The following is a 20,202-nucleotide window of genomic DNA, read 5'->3' on the forward strand; positions in this document are numbered from 1 at the left end:
TTTAGGTGCGATTCGGCATTTCGAGGTTGTTATGCATTAGTTGAAGTCCCGAGTATGTTCGTTTCATCACATGGAACTTGTCTGCAAAATTTGGCGCCATTTGGAGTTGATTTGATATGGTTCGGACGCTTGGTTGCGATTCTTGAAGTTCTTAAAGTTTCCTTTGATCTTCATGTGTTTTGGCGACCAATTCGTGATTCTAGAGGTTATTTTGATGTTTTGATCGCTCAAGCGAGTTCGTGTGATATTTTTAGACTTGTGTGGGTGTTTTGGTTTGGGGCCTCGGGGGCTCGGGTGAGCTTCGGATTTGTTTCAGATTATTTTTGTTAAAGTTTTGAGTGTTGGTTCTGGTTTAATCGCATTTGCGATGTTTTTGTTGCAAATGCGGCTATCGCATTTGCGAAGCAGCCTTGCATTTGCGAACCTGGGCTGTTGGGCTGGAGTTCGCTTTTGCGAAGAATATCTCGCATTTGCGATGGCCCCCTTTTTCGCATTTGCGAAGCTTTTGGTCGCAAATGCGGCCTTAGTAGGAAAGTCTCCAGTTCGCAATTGCGATACTTTGTTCGCATTTGCGGGGTCGCATTTGCGAATCCCCTGTCGCAAATATGATATCTGCAACCTGCTAAATGCTGAGAATTTCGAGACTTGGCTTCATTTTGATATATTTTGAACCCTAGCTTCGATGGGAGGCGATTTTGTGAAGGGATTGTCATATCAAATCATTGAGTAAGTGCCTCTAATCAATTCTCAACTACATTTCATGATTTTACACAAGATTTAACATCAAATTCATGAGAAATCTAGGGGGAAATTGGGAATTTTGTCAAAATTTTGAAAAATAGAAATTTGGGATTTGAGAGTCGAATATGACTCGGATTTGGAAACAAAATAAATATTTGGACTCGTGAGGCTATGGGTAGCCAAGACCTATCCTTAGACTCGGGTTTTGACCGGGCTGACCCCGAGAGTTGACTTTTGTTGACTTTTTAGAAATTGAATAAAAATCACAACTTTATTAATTAAAATTGTTTTCCCTTGCATTGTGTGATGTATTTAAGTCGTCTTTGGCTAGATTGAGCCGAGCAGAGGTGAATCTTGTAAAGGAAAAAGCTAAATTGAGTATTGAATTAGCCGAATTGAGGTAAGTGTCTTGCCTAACTTTGTTGAGGGAATTTTTCCTACTATTTGACATTATTTTTTACATGTAGGGGTGATACATCTATGAGGTGACGAGCATATATGCATGTGCCAGAGTTAACCATGCTCGGGGGTAAATTATATTATGAATTGTGTCTTGTACATTCACGTGATCTTCTTGCTTCATGCCTTACTTGATTCATAGATACTAAGAATATAGTATTAGATGTTGGAAACTAAGACTTAGTTCATTATGACTTGATCAAATTTAATGGAATTCTGAGATTACATTGATGTGTTTAACTCGGTTATCATTATGCATAATCATTAATACATTGCTACGACCGATATTCTTGAGATACTAGATTTTACACTTGTGTTGTAGATCATTTGTGAGATTTGTTGGAATACTTGAATAATAAGGTTCTTGCGGGTTTATTGAACTATTGTCGGCTTGGGAAGTTGTGATTGGGATTCATTTGGAATATTCGTTTAAATACTCTCCTTGACGTTATTTATGCTTCCTACCTTGTTTGTCATTGATATACATATGCTTGGTAAGGAAGAGTGTAAAGCACGAAGGGTGATGCCATACCATTGTTCATACATTATCATGTGAGGGAGAGTGTAAAGCACGAAAGGTGATGTCGTGCCATATTATTTGAGAGTAAAAGCATGAAGGGTGATGTCGTGCCATATTATTTGAGAGTAAAAGCATGAGGGGTGATGTCGTGCCATATTATCTAAGAGTAAAAGCATGAAGGTTGATATCGTGCCATATTATTTGTGAGTAAAAGCACGAAGGGTGATGTCGTTCCATGTTATGTGAGTAAAAGCACGAAGGGTGATGCCATGCCATTGCATTTATATTATCATATTTTTATGTTATTGCGAGTTCATGGCACGAAGGGCGTTTCCGTGCAAGTGAGGACGAGGGACATGCATTATATTGTGATATCCTTTTCCTGCAGATATCCTCATGTCCTTACCTTAAATTGTTACTGTTGTACTTACGGTTATGACTTGTCGTCATTGTTCTGTCTTTATTCTCTATCTAAATTGTTGTTATGTTGCCCATGACTTCTACTTGCTTAACTTTTAAATATCATGCCTACTTCCTGCTATTATAGTTGCATCCATGACATATCTGTTTTGTTGCACTTAGGTACAGGTCTTATTCCATGTTAGTCATTCATGTCTCTACTTGTTAACTTATAAAGATCATGTGTCCTCTTTCTTGTTTGTTATATCTATCTTCATGCCCCCACAATGCTAGTTAGTTGAAGTTACATTCCTTTTCCTAATTGTTGTCATGACATTTATGCCTTCCGCCTAGTCTGTTACTAATGTCCTTATGTACATTCTCATTCATTATTACTACTTGCGTAGTTCCTACTTTGTCATTTCTGTTATCGGTATTTCCGCCCTTCGGTTGGTACTGTTTTACGCATATTTGGTGTGGAGGAGATAAATGCACAAAGGGTGTTGCCGTGCCGTTGTATTTGATATCTTGAGTGTTTCTCTCAAACTATGAAAGTTTTGAGGTGATTATTGTGGTTCATTGGGTTTCACTCTAAGGAAAGGATTGGTCGAGATATTGGAAACTATTGAATTGTGATCTTTTCTAGTACTCTGTTATTGTTTTGTATATTTATTTGGTGTACTCTATCATGTTATACTGTAGTATAGTTCTATTGCGAAATTCCGGTACATATTTTTAATAGTGAGCATCTTTTTACTAAAAAGCCTCGTCATTACTTCGACGAGGTTAGACAAAATACTTACTAGGTAAATAGGGTAGGTTGTACTCGTACTACACTTCTGCACCTTGCGTGCAGACTTTTAGAGCGGAGCTGCTGGTGATGTCGGGAGCTGACCCTAAAGATGTTCGTACATTCCGAATATAGCTGCCACTTGTCCTTGGTGGCTTTAGATTTTGTTAATCTGTTTATGTAGCTTGCAAACCGATCGTGTAATTTTTTTGTATCAGCTTTGTAAATTCTAAGTCCTATAAGTTCATGATTTGTACTGCTAGTTCTTGGGTTAATTTGTAAAAGTTTAGATAATTCTTCTTATTTTTCTACAAATTTCAATTGAATTGTATTGACTGTTAGTTGGCTTACCTAGCGGGTCGAGTTAGATGCCATCACGACTGGTGATTTTTGGGTCGTGACAAAAAGAAGTCATCGATTTTATCTAGGACCACATTATATGTGGATTCGAAATACCGGCCGAGATTGTGTGCGATAACGGAAAACAGTTTATTGGTAGCAAAGTAAGCAAGTATCTAGAAGACCATAAGATCAAAAGGATCTTATCCACTCCTTACTACCCTAGTGGGAACAAACAAGCAGAATCCACCAATAAAACCATAATCCAAAACCTCAGAAAGAGGTTGAACGATGCCAAAGAAAAATGGAAGGAAATGCTACCTGAGGTCCTTTGGGCGTACCGTACAACCTCGAAGTCCAGTACCGGGTCCACATTGTTTTATTTGGTTTATGGCACCGAAGCTTTAATACCGATCGAGGTTGGAGAACCGAGCATTAGATTCTGACATGCAACAAAGGAATCGAACGACGAGGCTATGAGTATGAGCCTGGAACTATTAGATGAAAGGCGCAAAATCGCCCTTGTCCGGTTGGCCGCCCAAAAATAGTGGATCGAGAGATATTATAATCGAAGGGCTAACTTTCGATATTTCAATACCGGGGACTTAGTACTAAGAAAAGTTACACTGAACACCCAAAACCCGAATGAAGGTAAATTGGGGCCAAACTGGGAAGGACTGTACCAAATTATTGAAATCACCGGAAAACGATCCTGTAAGCTAGAAACAATGAACGGCGAACAATTGCTGACCAACTAGAACATAACTCACTTAAAGCGATATTACTGCTAAGGTGCAACACCGTTCTTTATTTTATTTTACATTTCAAACTAACACTTGCAGGTGACCAACAAGGGATGATACGAGATCCTAGGTCTGAAAGCACGCGTTGCACTCTTTTTCCCTTAAACCGGCTTTGTCCCAAATGGGTTTTCCGGCAAGGTTTTTAATGAGGCAACAAAGTAAATCATGCTAACTTAGAATTGAAGGCCGGCTACGAACCGATGACAATAATGACAATAGCCTGAATTAAACTCGAGGGCATGATACTTATTTGGCATTGCCTGAATTAAAAGGCTAAGGTTGTTCCGAGTTAATAATACCCGAGAGCATGAAGCTTATTTGGCATTGCCCGAATTAAAAGGCCAAGGCCGATCCGAGTTGATAAAAGTCGAAAGCATGGAGATTATTTGGTATTGCCTGAACTAAAAAGGCTACAGCCATATTAACACGGCTCGGATACGTCCTAGACTCGTAAAACAACAAGGCCTTCGAAATATTCTTATAACCGGTTCTAAAGGCTACCGTCACCAAGCTATAAACCTAAATTATTTTGCGAAAAAAGTTTTTGGTAACACCAAATCCCTACAATGCCTTAACACAAACTAACGTTAAAGGCAAGGTTTGTTCGAACCTTCGAACATAACCTAATTATTTCATGTTAAGGCATTTCAACCATTGCGAAGACAAATAAAAAAGCAAAGGAAAATTTCAAAAGTGATGAAAGGAAAAAGCCTTATATATATATATATATATATATATATATATATATATCAAAAAAATTTACAAGAGTTGAATAGCCCCGATACATATTTTTTACAAAGGCCAAAAGGCCTCAACAAAAAGATAGTATAAAAAGCAAAAAGATCCTAAATGGCCTAATCTTCATTGGGGGCTACATCATCAATTACGGGGTCTTCGCCACCATCGAGCCCACCAGACTCTTTAGACCTCTCGGAATCCTCCTTGGGATAATCCATCTTCCAAGCCTTGGCTTCGCATATCTTGACATTCTCGATTTCAGCCAATATGTTAAAATTCTAAGCATGAACTCCCTCGAGAGCCTCCCTTTGGGATTGCCACCTCGCATACATCACCATGTTTCTCGCTTGTTCCTGAATGGCCTCGATGTCAGCCTTGAACTGGACCACTTTATCATCGGCCTTGGTCTTGGCCACAACAACCTCTAACTTGGCCGCCTCAAGCTCCTTGGCCAGGTTCTGTTGACCAGAAACAACCGAGTTTAATCGATATTGGAGTCCTTCGATCGTACTGACCTGCACCAAGTATTTCTCCTTTATAGCTCGAACTGAACCTTAGCCGAAGCCAACTGCGCCTGGGCAGTCTCTTTTTCCGAGGCCAGGCGGTCCATATTTTTCTTCCATTCTTCGGCCTCAGCCTTCACCGTATCTACCTCCACCTGGAGCTACTCGATCTGGTCAAGTATCTTTTGAACCTATGGTTCGGATCATTAGCTAATGTGTCTGAATCATCATCACTAAGTTCAATTATTCGTCTTACCTGCTCGACCAGATCGACATGCTCCTTCCGAGCCGCTTCTAACTCGGCCTGGAGCTTCTCGCTAAGAAGCTTGTAAGCATACTTCTTCTCAACAAGCTCTCGAGTCTCGGCCTCCTGACGCTTGAACTCCTCCCGATATCGGAGAAAGGCCTCGTGATGAAGCATCAAGGCCTGCAAGCACAAAGGAAAATGTTACGATTATTCATGATTAAATTTAAGTACATAATAAAGGGATATTCGAAATTACCCGATTCAGCACCTGTTGAGCTTCGTTGAACAGGCATGGCGCTTCCACCTCATTCATTCTAGATTGATCCTCTTCGGTCACCAAGTACTAAAGGTAACATGCAATCCCCACCGGGGCAGAGAAAACCCGGGCGTCCTCCAGAATATGCATAAATATTGCTCGTCTCCGAGTAGGACCAACACTCAGAGCTGGGAACTAATTCACTAATTTTGGGCTTGAAGAAGACCCGCCAACTCCCGAGGACGATATCTTCTTTGGTACCGGTAAGTCACCTAACCCGCTGACATCCTCCGAAGCAGTAGAATCCAGTCCATCGAAGAAATTGTGAAAAGAATTGACTGCTCCTTGGGCCTCTTTGCTGAGGTTACCTTTCAACGTCCGAGACTCATTTATCATAGAATTGGTAAACGAAGGCGACCCAAAGAGATCGATCACGCCAAGCGCCTCCTTAGGCACATTATCTTCTGACCGACAAGTACCGGTCACAATCTTTTTTTTGACCTCCCTAGCTTGGGGCAAAATGGTCTCGACCCTCCCTGGTTTGGAGACTTCAGCCACTGCTTCCTCTACGACCTCCATGGATTGAGGCAGTTCTAAATCACTTCTCATGCGGGCAACCAATTCAGAATATTCTTCTTCTTTGGACTCATCCCTCAACCGATGGAGTGAGTCTGATGAAAGTTCTCGGGCGCTGACATTCTTAGGTTTGCGCACTAGCCGCTTCCTCGGTCTCTTCTTTTCAGGGCTCGAGGAACTTGGAGCTTTTCTTCTTTTTTTCTCTTTATCCTGCTTCGGATCATGGGATCGGCGTATATGTCGCCATCGCCTGATGGAGGCCTCATTTCGACATCTTTTGATAAACCTGCAAAAAGAAAGTAAAATGATTTAGAGATCAAAGATGTGAAAGTAAGATCAAATATAATCTAGAGAAAAATTCTCACCATGGTTACGGGCCTCCCATCGGCCCTTCGAGATCTCACGCCACAAGCGCTCAAAATAAGGTCTCTATGTTGCAATACCCTCGACCCACTCCTTGAGTCGAGGAATGACATCCGGTATCTGGGCAACAACGGCATCATCACATAACATCGACGAGAAGGGAGGGAAAATAAAAGCAATAAAATAAATCTTGAAGTTATACTTACGTTTCATGTTCCATTTTTCAGGAAATGGCATATTCGCAGCCGGTATTAAGTCCTAGGTCCTCACTCGAATGAATCGGCTAACCAGCTTCGGTCCCAATCCTCATTGATGCTCGAGAATAAGGCCTTAGTAGCTCGACGTGCGAGATTGATTAATCCCCCTCGGTAAAGTCGAGGGCTATACAAGCGCATGAGGTGGTCGATGGTAAATGGACACTCCCCGAGCTTTCTCACAAAGAAATGAAGCAGAATAACAATCCACCAAAATGAAGGATAGATCTGCCCGATCGTCACTTCATACCTTTTGCAAAAGGCTATGATAAATGGATCTAAAGGACCCAGCGTGAAAGGGTAAGTGTAAACACTTAAAAAACCTTCCACGTAGGTGGTGATTGATTCTTCGGGGGTAGGGACCACTACGAGTTTATCTTTCCAGTTGCAGTCCTCTTTGACCTTATCGAGGATGCTCGCAGTAATAACACATATGTATCTCGAGACCGGCTCGCACCGACCCGTTACCAAGGGGGTTTTCTTGATCTTGAAGTCGGCCCCGGTTGGGCACCCCGAAGGGACATACGACTTTAAAGGGGGTTCCAGTGTTGGTTTCTCAGTAGCAGCAGACGAAACATTTTCAGATGGTTTCGAGAAAGAGGGGGTTTCTTTTTTAGAAATAGATTTTGAAGTCTTTGCCATTTCTTTTAAATAGAGGAGAGAAGAAGATGTTGGTAAAGTAGGAGTTGCAACAAGCAGGTAACTTATGAAGAAATTTCAAAGAACTAACAAGGAAGGAAGTTCTTAAGCTTAAATCCAGAAAACCAGAAGATGGGGATGATGAAGTTTTCTTGAAACGCAAGAACAAGAGTTGGAATGGAAAAGATTCTAATGAATAGATTGAAGGGTATTTACAGTTTTCCCAAATGGAGTTTCACATCACGACGATTCACATCCCAAGATGGCCGACCGTTAACTGACACACATTTAATGCTTTGAAGACTAGACCGACGGGACGTTCAATTACTTTTTGTCCCTTATATTTGTCGCTTACGTCAGGATTGATCGAAGTAAGAATCGAGAGCTCATATCATTTCTAACCACCGAGTCTCCGAAAAATGAAGGGACTATCTGTATAGGGGTAAAACTGAGCTTGATGTTCGATCTAGCTTTTGAAACGGTAGGCCGGAGTCGATAAATCTGTAATTGGGTAAAAGTCAATATTCGAAGCTCAATTTGACGTTCCACACGGTCAGCCAAGATCGGAACATGATATTTAAGATCGGACCCAAAGCATTGTCAAAACTAGCTATCGAAACCATCATGTTGGCCATCGAGTTTATCGAAGGCATAACCGGTTCTATTTCTAACGGTCTCGAAGAAAGCTTTGCCAATTCATCCGACAGAGATCCTTAATTCTCGCCGTTAACCAGTCATTATGGCAGAAATCACGGAATAAATCAAAAAATGAACCAACGGTCATCAAAATCAAGGACTTTTGCCTTTTATGGAACAATAAATCAATGCCTTAAAAGGTAGGCCTCCCTTAATATATAAAGGGGACTTGATAATTCATAAAATACATTGTAACATATACTGATAAGCAATACATTTTCTGAGTTCTTACTCTTTGATATTTTGGTGTCAAATAAAGTGCATTCAATTCAAGGGTGGCATGCTTTCCTAAGCCGAAATCATCCAACTCACATGGTTTACGGTTAATCTATCGTTATTTATTTCAATTGCAATCTAATTTATCGCTTTGTATCAAGTTAATCCACATGTCTTTATAATCACTAACAAATTCAATTGTTATCCGATTTTGAGGTTAAACACTGACCAAATCAATTTAAATTGAAGAGAAACAACGCATAGACAAAATGAAGCTAAAAAGATGAGAAATTCCTCGACATGAACCATAGTCTTTAAAAGATGCGTAATCTATGGCTCTAGCTTTTTTACTTTAATTTTTTTCCAACTTGAAAGTAACAATTGTAAAAAAAAAAAAAAAAAAAAAAAAAAATTCACTTTGTGCGGTAGACGAATTTGCTATATGAATTTTAAAAATAAATGAATAGTTTACAAATGGATATTATATCATAGTTGTTTCTTGTAAAATTTTAACGAAAGTGAATATATATGAAATTTTCATTTTCACTTTCAATTTCTGTTTTTTAGTATCTCAATTTAATTGATTTTTTAGAGTAACTACTTCGGTTATATCTCCTGTATTTTAACACAAACATTTAACCACTACAAATATTTTCAAATGCAGTTCAGACTAGATTGATTAATTCAATATTTACACCATACTTATGTAAAAAAATTACAGAAATCTGTTGAATGTGAAAAATCATCAATTATAATAGATTCTCTAGTTTAAAGGAGGGGACTCGAGCGCACACACACACACACACACACACACACACACACACACACACACACACACACACACACACACACACACACACACACACACACACACACACACACACACACACACACACACACACACACACACACACATATATATATATATATATATATATATATATATATATATATATATATATATATATATATATATATATATATATCGGTCGAAATAGATTTTGGCGTTCGTACGATTGATCGAGTTCTAAACATATTGGATCGAAGTAAGACTTCGAGATGGGTTCCGAAGATGGAACAAACATGCTTCGAGCCCGAGAAACCGATCAATGTCAAGCTCGATATCATTATCAAGCTCGAGTCCAAATCGAACTATGATGTAAAGTAAAGTTATCGAGCTTATGATCCAGAGACAGACCAACATTGATCCCGAATCAATTTAAGGATCCGAGTCAGAATCGAGCTCGAGTCAAGATCGAAAGCTCGAGTCAAGACCGATAACTCGAGTCAATATGGAGCTCATAAACAAGAGCCGTTGCAATCCCACTAGAGGGGAGAATCTTGGCAGGAATTGTAAAAAAGTTGATTTATCATGGGTCTCCCACTATGTATTTTTAATTATATCTAAAATAAGATCCCTCTACTATAAAGGGGATGGTTATTATTTCTGTAAGGACCAAGTTTTTTACTTACAATGTAATTCAAGCACTATATTGTTCCATATTCTAGAACTGTTCTTGTAAGCTTCATCAATTGGTCCATTGTGCTGAGTCCTAAAAATCATCTTCTTTCCTACCTTGTTTATATCGTATTCTTTACAATCCATATTCAATATTTCTATTTATCCATACGGTTTGTATCAAGTTATATCATATATTCTTAGAATTATGTACAAATTCAACTATATTCATTTTTCGGGTAAATAGTTTGGCGCCCACCGTGGGACTAAGGATAACAGTGATTATTCAATACGAATCTACAAAAAATACACCATTGTGTTTTGCACTTGTTTTCGAAAATATCTTAGATTTCGGATTAGCAATGACTAACTACCAATCAAATGGCCTCACCAATCGACAACGAAGCCGGTCTTCAAGACGAGAACAATAACTTGACACCCAGTACCGAAAGACCACTTGTCAACGCCGTTGGAACTCGAATCGGAGCACCGATAGATATCAATTCGCATGTGTCCATTGAGGCGAACCTACATTCTGAACCCGAAAATAACATTTATGGTGGCACTCGGTCTGCAGCTCGAGATACCCATAATGTTGAGGAAAATGGCGCCAGCTTGCGTATGATTTTCAAAATGTTGCAAGCTCAACAGGCAGTAATAGCTCAGTTGCAGAGCCAAACCCATCTACAAAGCAGGTCGGAGCCCAATCTACCTCGAGAAATTACCCACAGAACGGAGCCAGCCATAGTGAAGTCAAAAGAGCAAGAATCGGGGACTACTCCCGAAATTGCTAAATTGCTCGAGGAACTCACAAAGTGAGTCAAAGCCAATGATAAAAAAGTAGAAATATATAACTCCAGGGTCGATCATATCCCGGGAGCTCCACCAATGATAAAATGGTTGGATTCAAAACAATTCATGCAAAAACCTTTTCCCTCGAGCGCAGCCCCAAAACCAATCCCCAAAATATTCCGTATGCCCGAAATTCCCAAATATAACGGAACGACCGATCCCAACAAGCACGTCACTTCTTACACATGTGCCATCAAGGGCAATGATTTAGAAGATGATAAAATCGGATCTGTGATGTTAAACCAATTCGGAGAGACCCTCTAGAAGGGAGCAATGATTTGGTATCATAACCTACCACCAAATTCCATTGACTCATTCGCCATGTTAGCATATTCTTTTGTGAAAGCACATGTCGGCGCCATAAAGGTCGCAACAAGTAAATCGAACATCTTCAAGGTAAGACAAAAGGATAACGAGATGCTGAGGGAGTTTGTATCTCGTTTTCAAATGGAACGAATGGATCTGCCACAAGTCACACACGATTGGGCTGTTCAGGCTTTCACTCAAGGTTTGAACGAATGAAGTTCAACGGCTTCACGGCGGTTGAAGCATAACCTGATCGAATACCGAGCCATCACGTAGGCCGACATGCACAATCGGTACCAATCAAAAATTAGGATCGAAGATGATCAATTGGGGTCGGAACCCGCTGCTCGAAGGGATATTAATCGAGAACAAGGTCCGATCAGGGATCGATACCTACCATATAACGGAAACCACAGAATCGGTGAATCGAGACATAACCCCAGACAAAATAACAAAAGAAATGATCGAGGTCAAGGATCCCGGGGGCTCATGAGCAGAGGTAAGTTCGAAAGGCCTGTCGGATCTAAGGAAGCGCCTCGGTTATCAGAGTACAACTTCAACATCGATGCATCCGACATCGTGTCGGCTATCGGACACATCAAAGACACTAAATGGCCTCGACCCATGCAGGCCGATCCTGCCAGAGGAGACCCAATCAAATGTGTGAATATCATGGCGCCCATGGCCACAGAACGAAAGATTGTAGGCAACTAAGAGAGGAGGTAGCCTGGTTATTCGACAAAGGTCACCTTCAAAAATTTTTAAGCGATAGGGCGAAGAACCATTTTAAAAACAAGGATTTCAGCAAGCAAAACGAACAAGAAGAATCACAACACGTCATTCACATGATCGTCAGCGGCACCGATACCCCTCAGGGACCGGTGCTTAAATGCACTAAGACATCGATTATGAGAGAAAAGCGATCTCTAACTCAGGATTTCACACCCATAGGAACTTTGTCCTTCAATGATGAAGATGCAGAAGGAGTCATACAACCTCATAACGATGCAATGGTAATATCCGTACTCATGAATAAAACTAAAGTTAAGCGTGTGCTAATTGATCCAGGTAGCTCGACCGACATCATTAGATTGAAGGTCGTAGAACAGCTCGGTTTACGGGACCTGGTCATACCTGCAACCCTGGTTCTAAACGGATTCAATATGGTATGTGAAACCACCAAAAGAGAGATAGTTCTACCGACAAACGTGGCTGGGACCATCCAAGAAATAAAGTTCCACGTAATCGAAGGTGACATGAGGTACAACGCCCTTTTTGGAAGGCCATGGATCCACAACATGAGAGTTGTACCTTCGACCCTACACTAGGTCCTTAAATTCCCAACATCGGGAGGAGTCAAAATAGTGTACGGAGAACAACCGGCCGCAAGAGAAATGTTCATCGTCGAGGAAGCGAATCCAATATCCTCGCCTTCGCCAGTAAAGGGATCCGGCTCAAAAGGGGAACGCGATACCAAATAGCAATCACAGATATCAGCTTTAACCCGACCAGATAATCAGAAGATCAAAGAAGATGATGATCAGAGGATCCCTCGATCCTTCGTGATTCTCGATGATTCTAACGCTACCAAATCAACAATTGAGGAATTGAAGCAAGTCACACTAATCGAGCACTGGCCCGAGCGGAAGGTATACCTGGGAACGGGGTTGACCACGGAACTCAGGTATAAACTTATTCAATTTCTTATTTGATTTCTTTGCCTAGTCCCATGTAGATATAACAGGGATATCACCGGACATAACGATGCATCAGCTAAGCTTGGACCCTAGGTTTAGAACGGTGAAGCAAAAGAGAAGACCCTAATCTGAGGTTAAGCACGCATTCATAAAGGACAAGGTAACCAAACTTCTCAAGATAGGGTCCATTCGGGAGGTGAAATATCCTGAATGGTTAGCCAATGTAGTTGTAGTGCCTAAAATATGGAACAAACTTAGAATATGTGTAGATTATAAGGATTTGAACAAAGCATGCTCCAAAGATTCCTTTCTGCTGCCCAACATCGATCGCATGATCGATGCCACGGCCGGCCACGAGATCCTTACTTTTCTCGATGCCTATTCCGGGTATAATCAATCTAGATGAACCCGAAAGACCAGGAAAAGACTTTATTTGTCACCAAATATGGAACATATTGTTATAATGTGATGCCCTTCGGGCTAAAAAATGCAGGAGCTACTTACCAACGTCTAGTAAATAAAATGTTGGAAAAACAAATAGGTAAGTCGATGGAAGTTTATATTGATGACATGCTAGTTAAGTCCCTGCACGCAGAGGACCATTTGACCCATTTGCATGAAACATTCGAGATTTTAAGGAAATACAATATGAAGCTCAACCCCGAGAAATATGCTTTCGGGGTCGGTTCGGGCAAGTTCCTCGGCTTCATGGTGTCAAATCGAGGGATCGAGATTAACCTCGATAAAATCAAGGACATCGAATACATCACCATTGTGGACATCGTGAAAGCCGTACAGAGGCTAATGGGACGGATTATAGCTTTAGGCCGATTTATTTCGAGATCGTCAGATCGAAGTCATAAATTTTTCTCTCTACTCAAAAAGAAGAACAATTTCGCTTGGACCCCGAAATTCCAAAATGCATTAGAGGAATTAAAACGATATCTATCGAGCCCACCACTACTTCATACTCCAAAAACAGACGAAAAACTTTGCTTGTACTTGGCAGTATCGGAGATCGCGGTAAGCGATGTACTAGTTTTAGAAGAGCAAGGTACGCAATTTCCCATTTATTATATAAGTCGTACCTTAGGAGAAGCAGAAACTAGATATCCGCACCTAGAAAAATTGGCACTTGCACTGATAAGCGCCTCTAGGAAGTTAAGATCGTACTTTCAATGTCACCCTATATGCGTATTAACCACTTACCTGCTTCGTAATATTTTTCACAAGCCCGAACTATCAGGCCGATTGGCAAAATGGGCCGTCAAACTCAGTGGGTACGATATCGAATATCAACCTCGTATAGCCATCAAGTCTCAAATTTTAGCAGACTTCGTGGCCGAATTCACGCCAACCCTTATACACGAAGTCAAAAAGAAATCTTATTGAGATCGGGTACGTCATAGGGGGTATGGACCCTTTGTACGGATGGGGCCTCGAACGTGAAGGGGTCCGGGCTACGCATCGTTTTAAAGCCACCCGCAGGTAACACTATTAGGCAATCTATCAAAACTACCAGGTTGACTAACAACGAGGCCGAGTATGAGGCCATGATTGCAGGTCTCGAGCTAGCTACAAGCTTGGGAGCAGAAGTCATTGAAGCCAAGTGTGACTATTTGCTGGTGGTAAATCAAGTAAACAAAACCTTCGAAGTTCGAGAAGATAGAATGCAAAGGTATTTGGACAAACTACAGGTCACTTTGCACCATTTCAAAGAATGGACTTTGCAGCATGTTCCACGAGAGCAAAATAGTGAGGCTGATGCACTTGCAAATTTGGGATCATCGGTCGAAAAAGGTGAGTTAATCTCGGGGACTGTCATTCGACTCTCGAGATCCGTGATCGAAGAAGGTCATGCCGAGATAAATTCTACGAGCTTAACTTGGGATTGGAAAAATAAGTATATTGAATACTTAAAGAATGGAAAGCTCTCATTGGACCCTAATAATTTGAGGCCCCTACGAACCAAAGCTGCTCGAATCACGTTAACTACAAATGGAACGCTATACCGAAAGACATTCAATGGACCATTGGCAGTATGCTTAGGTCCATAAGACGCCAATTACATTCTACGTGAGGTGCACGAGGGCACTTGTGGGAATCACTCCGGTGCCGATTCGTTAGTCCGAAAAATAATCAGGACAGGATATTATTGGATCGATATGGGCAAAGATACAAAGGAGTTTGTTCGGAAATGTGACAAATGTCAAAGGTTTGCACCAATGATCCATCAACCAGGAGAGAAACTTCACTCAGTCCTAACCCCATGGCCATTTATGAAATGGGGAATGGATATCGTCGGCCCTCTACCATCGACCCCAGGTAAAGCTAAATTCATTTTATTTATGATTGACTATTTCTCTAAATGGATTGAAGCACAGGCTTTCGTAAAAGTGAGAGAGAAAGAGGTTATAGACTTTATCTAGGATCATATCGTATGTCGATTCGGGATACCCGCCGAAATAGTGTGTGATAATGGGAAACAATTTGTCGACAGCAAAGTGACGAAATTCCTCGAAGACCACAAAATAAAGAGGATATTATCAATACCATATCACCCCAGTGGGAACCGACATGCCAAATCAACAAACAAAACTATCATTCAAAACCTAAAGAAGAGGTTGAACGACGCTAAAGGAAAACAAAGAGAAATCCTACCCGAAGTTCTTTGGGCATATCGAACAACATCAAAATCTAGTACGGGGGCGACCCCGTTCTCCTTAGTATATGGCTCTGAAGCCTTGATTCCAGCCGAAATCGGGGAACCTAGTGCTAGGTTTCGGTATAAAACAGAAGAGTCAACTAACGAGGCTATGAACACTAGCCTCGAATTATCGGATGAAAAGCAAGAAGCTGCTCTCGTCCAATTGGCCGTCCAAAAGTTGCTCTTGAAAGATACTATAATCGAAGAACCAAGCTTCGCCATTTTAAATCTGGAGACTTAGTGCTAAGGAAAGTCACCCTCAGTACCCGAAATCCAAAAGAAGAAAAACTAAGACCATATCAGGTTCTCAAAAACGTCGGAAAGGGATCATACAAGCTCGGTATTACAAACGGAAAATAACTATCAAGCAATTGGAATGTGTCACACCTAAAACGATACTACTGTTAAGGTACGACCTTCCCACATTCATTTACATTTTGAAACTAACCCCTGCAGGAGTCTCGATAAGGAGCTAAGATGGATCCTTCAATACGAAGCCCTAGGTCTGAAAGCACGCGTTGCACTCTTTTTCCCTTAGATCGGTTTTTTCCCAAATGGGTTTTTCGGCAAGGTTTTTAATGAGGCAACCAATGATCGTGTTGTACTTGGAAATAATTCGACAGTATTCGAGGCCTCTTTACAATCGACTTCGAATATTGGGGGGGGGGGGGGCATTATCCCTCAAATATATCAAGTTCTGATGCAAGAAAGTTATTTCGTAACAACGGGGTTCCAATAGGAAAAGTTGTAAGAGACAAATAGTCAAAATGAACCGTGCTCATGTAGTTGGCCCGAGCCCTGACTCAAAACATGAACACACGTGTAAAAAGAAAGTTCTCCTCGTTATCGATATCTTATATCCAAGAAAAATTCCTCTACTTTCAAGATTTATTATGCAAACAGAAGCTCGAGCAAGCACTCACTCGACCATTACGTCTATGGGCTACATTACTTCGAGTTACACTCGACCACTAAGCCTACGGGCTACTTTTATTTCGAGTTAGAGTAAGCACTCACTCGACCATTATGCCTATGGGCTACATTACTTTGAGTTAGAAACATTCACTCGACTACTAAGCTGCCACTTTTATCTCGAGTTCGAGCAAGCACTCACTTAACCATTACGCCTATGGGCTATATTACTTCAAGTTCGAATTATTCACTCGACTGATAAGCCTACGGGCTATTTTTATTTCGAGTTCGAGCAAGCGCTCACTCGATCGTTACACCTACGGGCTATATTTCTTCGAGTTTGAATCACTGACTCAACTAATAAGCCTAAGAGCTACATCGCTTCAAGTTTGAGTAAGCCTATGTCCAAACAATCACTCAACTCGACTACTAAGCATATGGGCTACCTTATTTCAAGTTTGAGTAAGCGCTCACTCGATTAAAAATTTTGAGCAAGTTGCTTAAATCCTTGTGAAAATATTCATAAGGAGTGAATAAAATCTTCACAAGACAGAAAACAAAACAGAAGCAAGTCGACAAAAGGGGATATTTTTTTATATATACAAGATTTTTTACATGATTGATTACAACATAAAAATTAAAGACAAAGCTTCCCGGTTATCCCCAGGAGCGGTCTCTTCTCTATCGGGCTCCCCATCCGCTCTTACTCCCATCATCATCATCATTCTCATCATCATCGTCATCGGAAACCAAGGCTTCATTATCAACTTCGAGTTCTTTGGCCCTTTTTATCTCTTCAGCGAGGTCAAAACCTCGAGCATGGATCTCCTCGAGGGTCTCCCTCTGAGATCGGCATTTAGCAAGTTCAGCGACCTAGTATGCTCGAGTATCAGCGGTCTCGACTGCCTCTCTTGCTTGGACCTGGGCAGCTTCAGCATTGGCCCGATAGACGGCCACGAGTGCATACGCATCAGCCTTTGCCTTTTCGGCGTCAGATTCGACCTTGGCAAGTTCAGAGGCCAACCGATGCTCGAGCTCCTCTATTCTTCTTGCTTGGACCGAGCTTTTCTCCTTCATTTTTTGAAGTTGGTTTTCGGCCGATGACAATTGGGCTCGAGCAGTTTCTTTCTCTGCAGCAAAGCGGTCTATTCCTTCTTTCCACTTCAAAGACTCTGCTCTTATCACATTGACATCTTCACGGAGTTTTCCGATCATCTCGATTTTTTGTTGCAGCTGTGAGACCGAAAAATTAGCCATCGTTCCGGTATCAAGCCCATATGCTTTTAAAAGTATTATTACCTGCTCGGATAGATCGATCTGATCTAGGTGAGCCCAGGCCAACTCAGATTGGAGGTCTTTTATTTCCTCTCCCTTTTGGCCCAAGAGGAGTTTTAAGGAGTTCCTCTCCTTCGTAACCCATTGAAGCCCTCGTATCAACGCAGCTCGGTTCGGGACCGAGAACATGATTCTCAATGAACTACCGCGGCCTGCAAAGAAAGAAGAAACAAAGTCAGAAAAAAAAACTTAAAGGTAACGCCATATAATTTAAGGCTTGCCTGATTCAATGCTTGCTGCACTCCGTGAAAAATATCAGATGCGTCACTTGTACCGGCAGTGTCTTCGACGCCGATAAACAGGTCACGAAAGGGATCCTATCCATCATGAGGCCTATCTAATTCGAGGACCCCCAAAGCTTGGGCTTCCTGAATCGCCCCTGCGAAAAAAGCAGGGAAGGTGGGCGAGTTTTCGATTGCTACTGCCCCCAATGAATCATCTGGGGCATTCTCTTCGATTCGAAAAGATACAGGAAGATCCCCTTCAGACATATCCCCCATCTGTCGGCTTCGATTGGAAACATCTTCGATCTCCAGCAACTCGGGGACTCTGTCTGAATCTCTCTATGATATATCCTCAGTTCGAGGCGGAGCCTTATGAACCACCATCGATCCAGCTGCTTGTGGAACGTCGGTGGTCTTCTTTGTTCAGGCCGCCAGTGTAGACCCATCGTTTTCTTCTTCTTCTTCTTCTTCTTCTTCTTCTTCTTCTTCTTCTTCTTCTTCTTCTTTTTCATCCCTCAGACGCAGAACTGATTCTACGATCAAAGAAATGGTATTCTTGTTCGGCTTATGAGCCGTCCTCTTCTTCAGTTTTTAATCTTCGAGGACGGGGGCTCTTTTCCTCTTATTATCTTTCACCGGCTTTGGGACAGAGGCCGAAGCTTCTTCCTCGATGGATGAGGGCCTCAAAATCGCATCTTTGCCCATACCTACATACGAAAAATTTTATTGAAGTGTGTGAAAAACATCTTATTCGAATTACCAAAATATACGAGAAAGGTGCTTACCGTGATTTTTGGCCTCCCATCGGCCCTTTGACAAGTCACGCCATGAGCACTCGGCGTATGAGGAGGTCGAAACCAGATCACGTACCCAGTTCTTGAAATCGGGCATTGCGCTAGGCATCCAGGGAACCGCTGCATCACAAAAGGGGAATATTGGTGAGAAAAGAAATTAAAGAACAAAATAATAGGAGATAACAACGGAATTACACTTACGCTTCATGTTCCACTCCTCAGGAAAAGGCATCTTTTCGGTTGGGATCAGGTCCGAAGTCCTTACTCGAACGAACCTGTCCATCCAGCCTCGATTCTTATCCTCGTCTATACTCGAGAACAGAGCCTTGGTAGCTCGACGTTGGGGCTTTATTAACCCTTATCGAAAAAGGCAAGGACGATATAATCGGACAAGATGATCGAGGGTGAAAGGCATCCCCTCGATTTTACTCACAAAATATCGGATCAAAATAACGATCCGCCAAAAGGAAGGATGTATCTGGCCTAGGGTTATTAGGTACGTACGACAAAAATCTATGATAACAAGGTCGAGGGGACCTAACGTGAAAAGGTAAGTATACACGCTTAAAAACCCTCTCACGTGAGTAGTAATATCTTCTTCAGGAGACGGCACTACCATTTCTTTGTTCTCCCAGTTATAATTTTTTTTATCTGCTCGATGTACTCCCGGGTTATCGAACAAATATATCTCAATACGGGCTCACATCGGCCAAGAACCGGCGAACCTTTATCGAGTTTGAAATCGGAGGTAAGAACACACATCACCGGAACGCACTTCTCAGGACGAGAATCCACCGGTGTTTTGTCAGCGGCGGATTAGGAAGAAGAAGCTTTTTCTTTTTGGGGGACGATTTTTGATGTCTTCACCATTTTGGATTTAGAGAAGGTGACAAAGATTTGGTAATTTGGAAGAAGAATTTTGCAAAGAGGAATCACAAATTTGCGAATAAACTCAAAGAATACGAAAAAGAACTTGGGAAATTTGGAAGATTGAAGATGTAAAAGTGATAAATGATAAAAGGAAGGGTTATTTATAGGTTAAAGCAATGGCGGTTCAGTATCAGCGGTGGCCGACCACCGTCTGACATACATTAAATACCTTGAAAGACTAAATCGACGGGATAGCTATCACGTGCGTCATGGTCGAGCCCAATGTAAACGTCAGCTTATAATCCGATCGAGCCGTTGAAAAATCATATCGTTTCTTACCATTTTCTTCTAGAGAAACGAGGGGACTATCTGTATACGGTCAAAATAGATTTCGGCCTTCGTACGATTGATCGAGTTCGAAACATAATGGATCAAAGTAAGACTTCGAGATGGGTTTCGAAGATGGAACAAACATGCTTCGAGCCCGGGGAACCGATCAATGTCGAG

The sequence above is a fragment of the Nicotiana tabacum genome, chromosome 24, assembly GCF_000715075.1.
Source record: "Nicotiana tabacum cultivar K326 chromosome 24, ASM71507v2, whole genome shotgun sequence".
NCBI lineage: Eukaryota > Viridiplantae > Streptophyta > Magnoliopsida > Solanales > Solanaceae > Nicotiana > Nicotiana tabacum.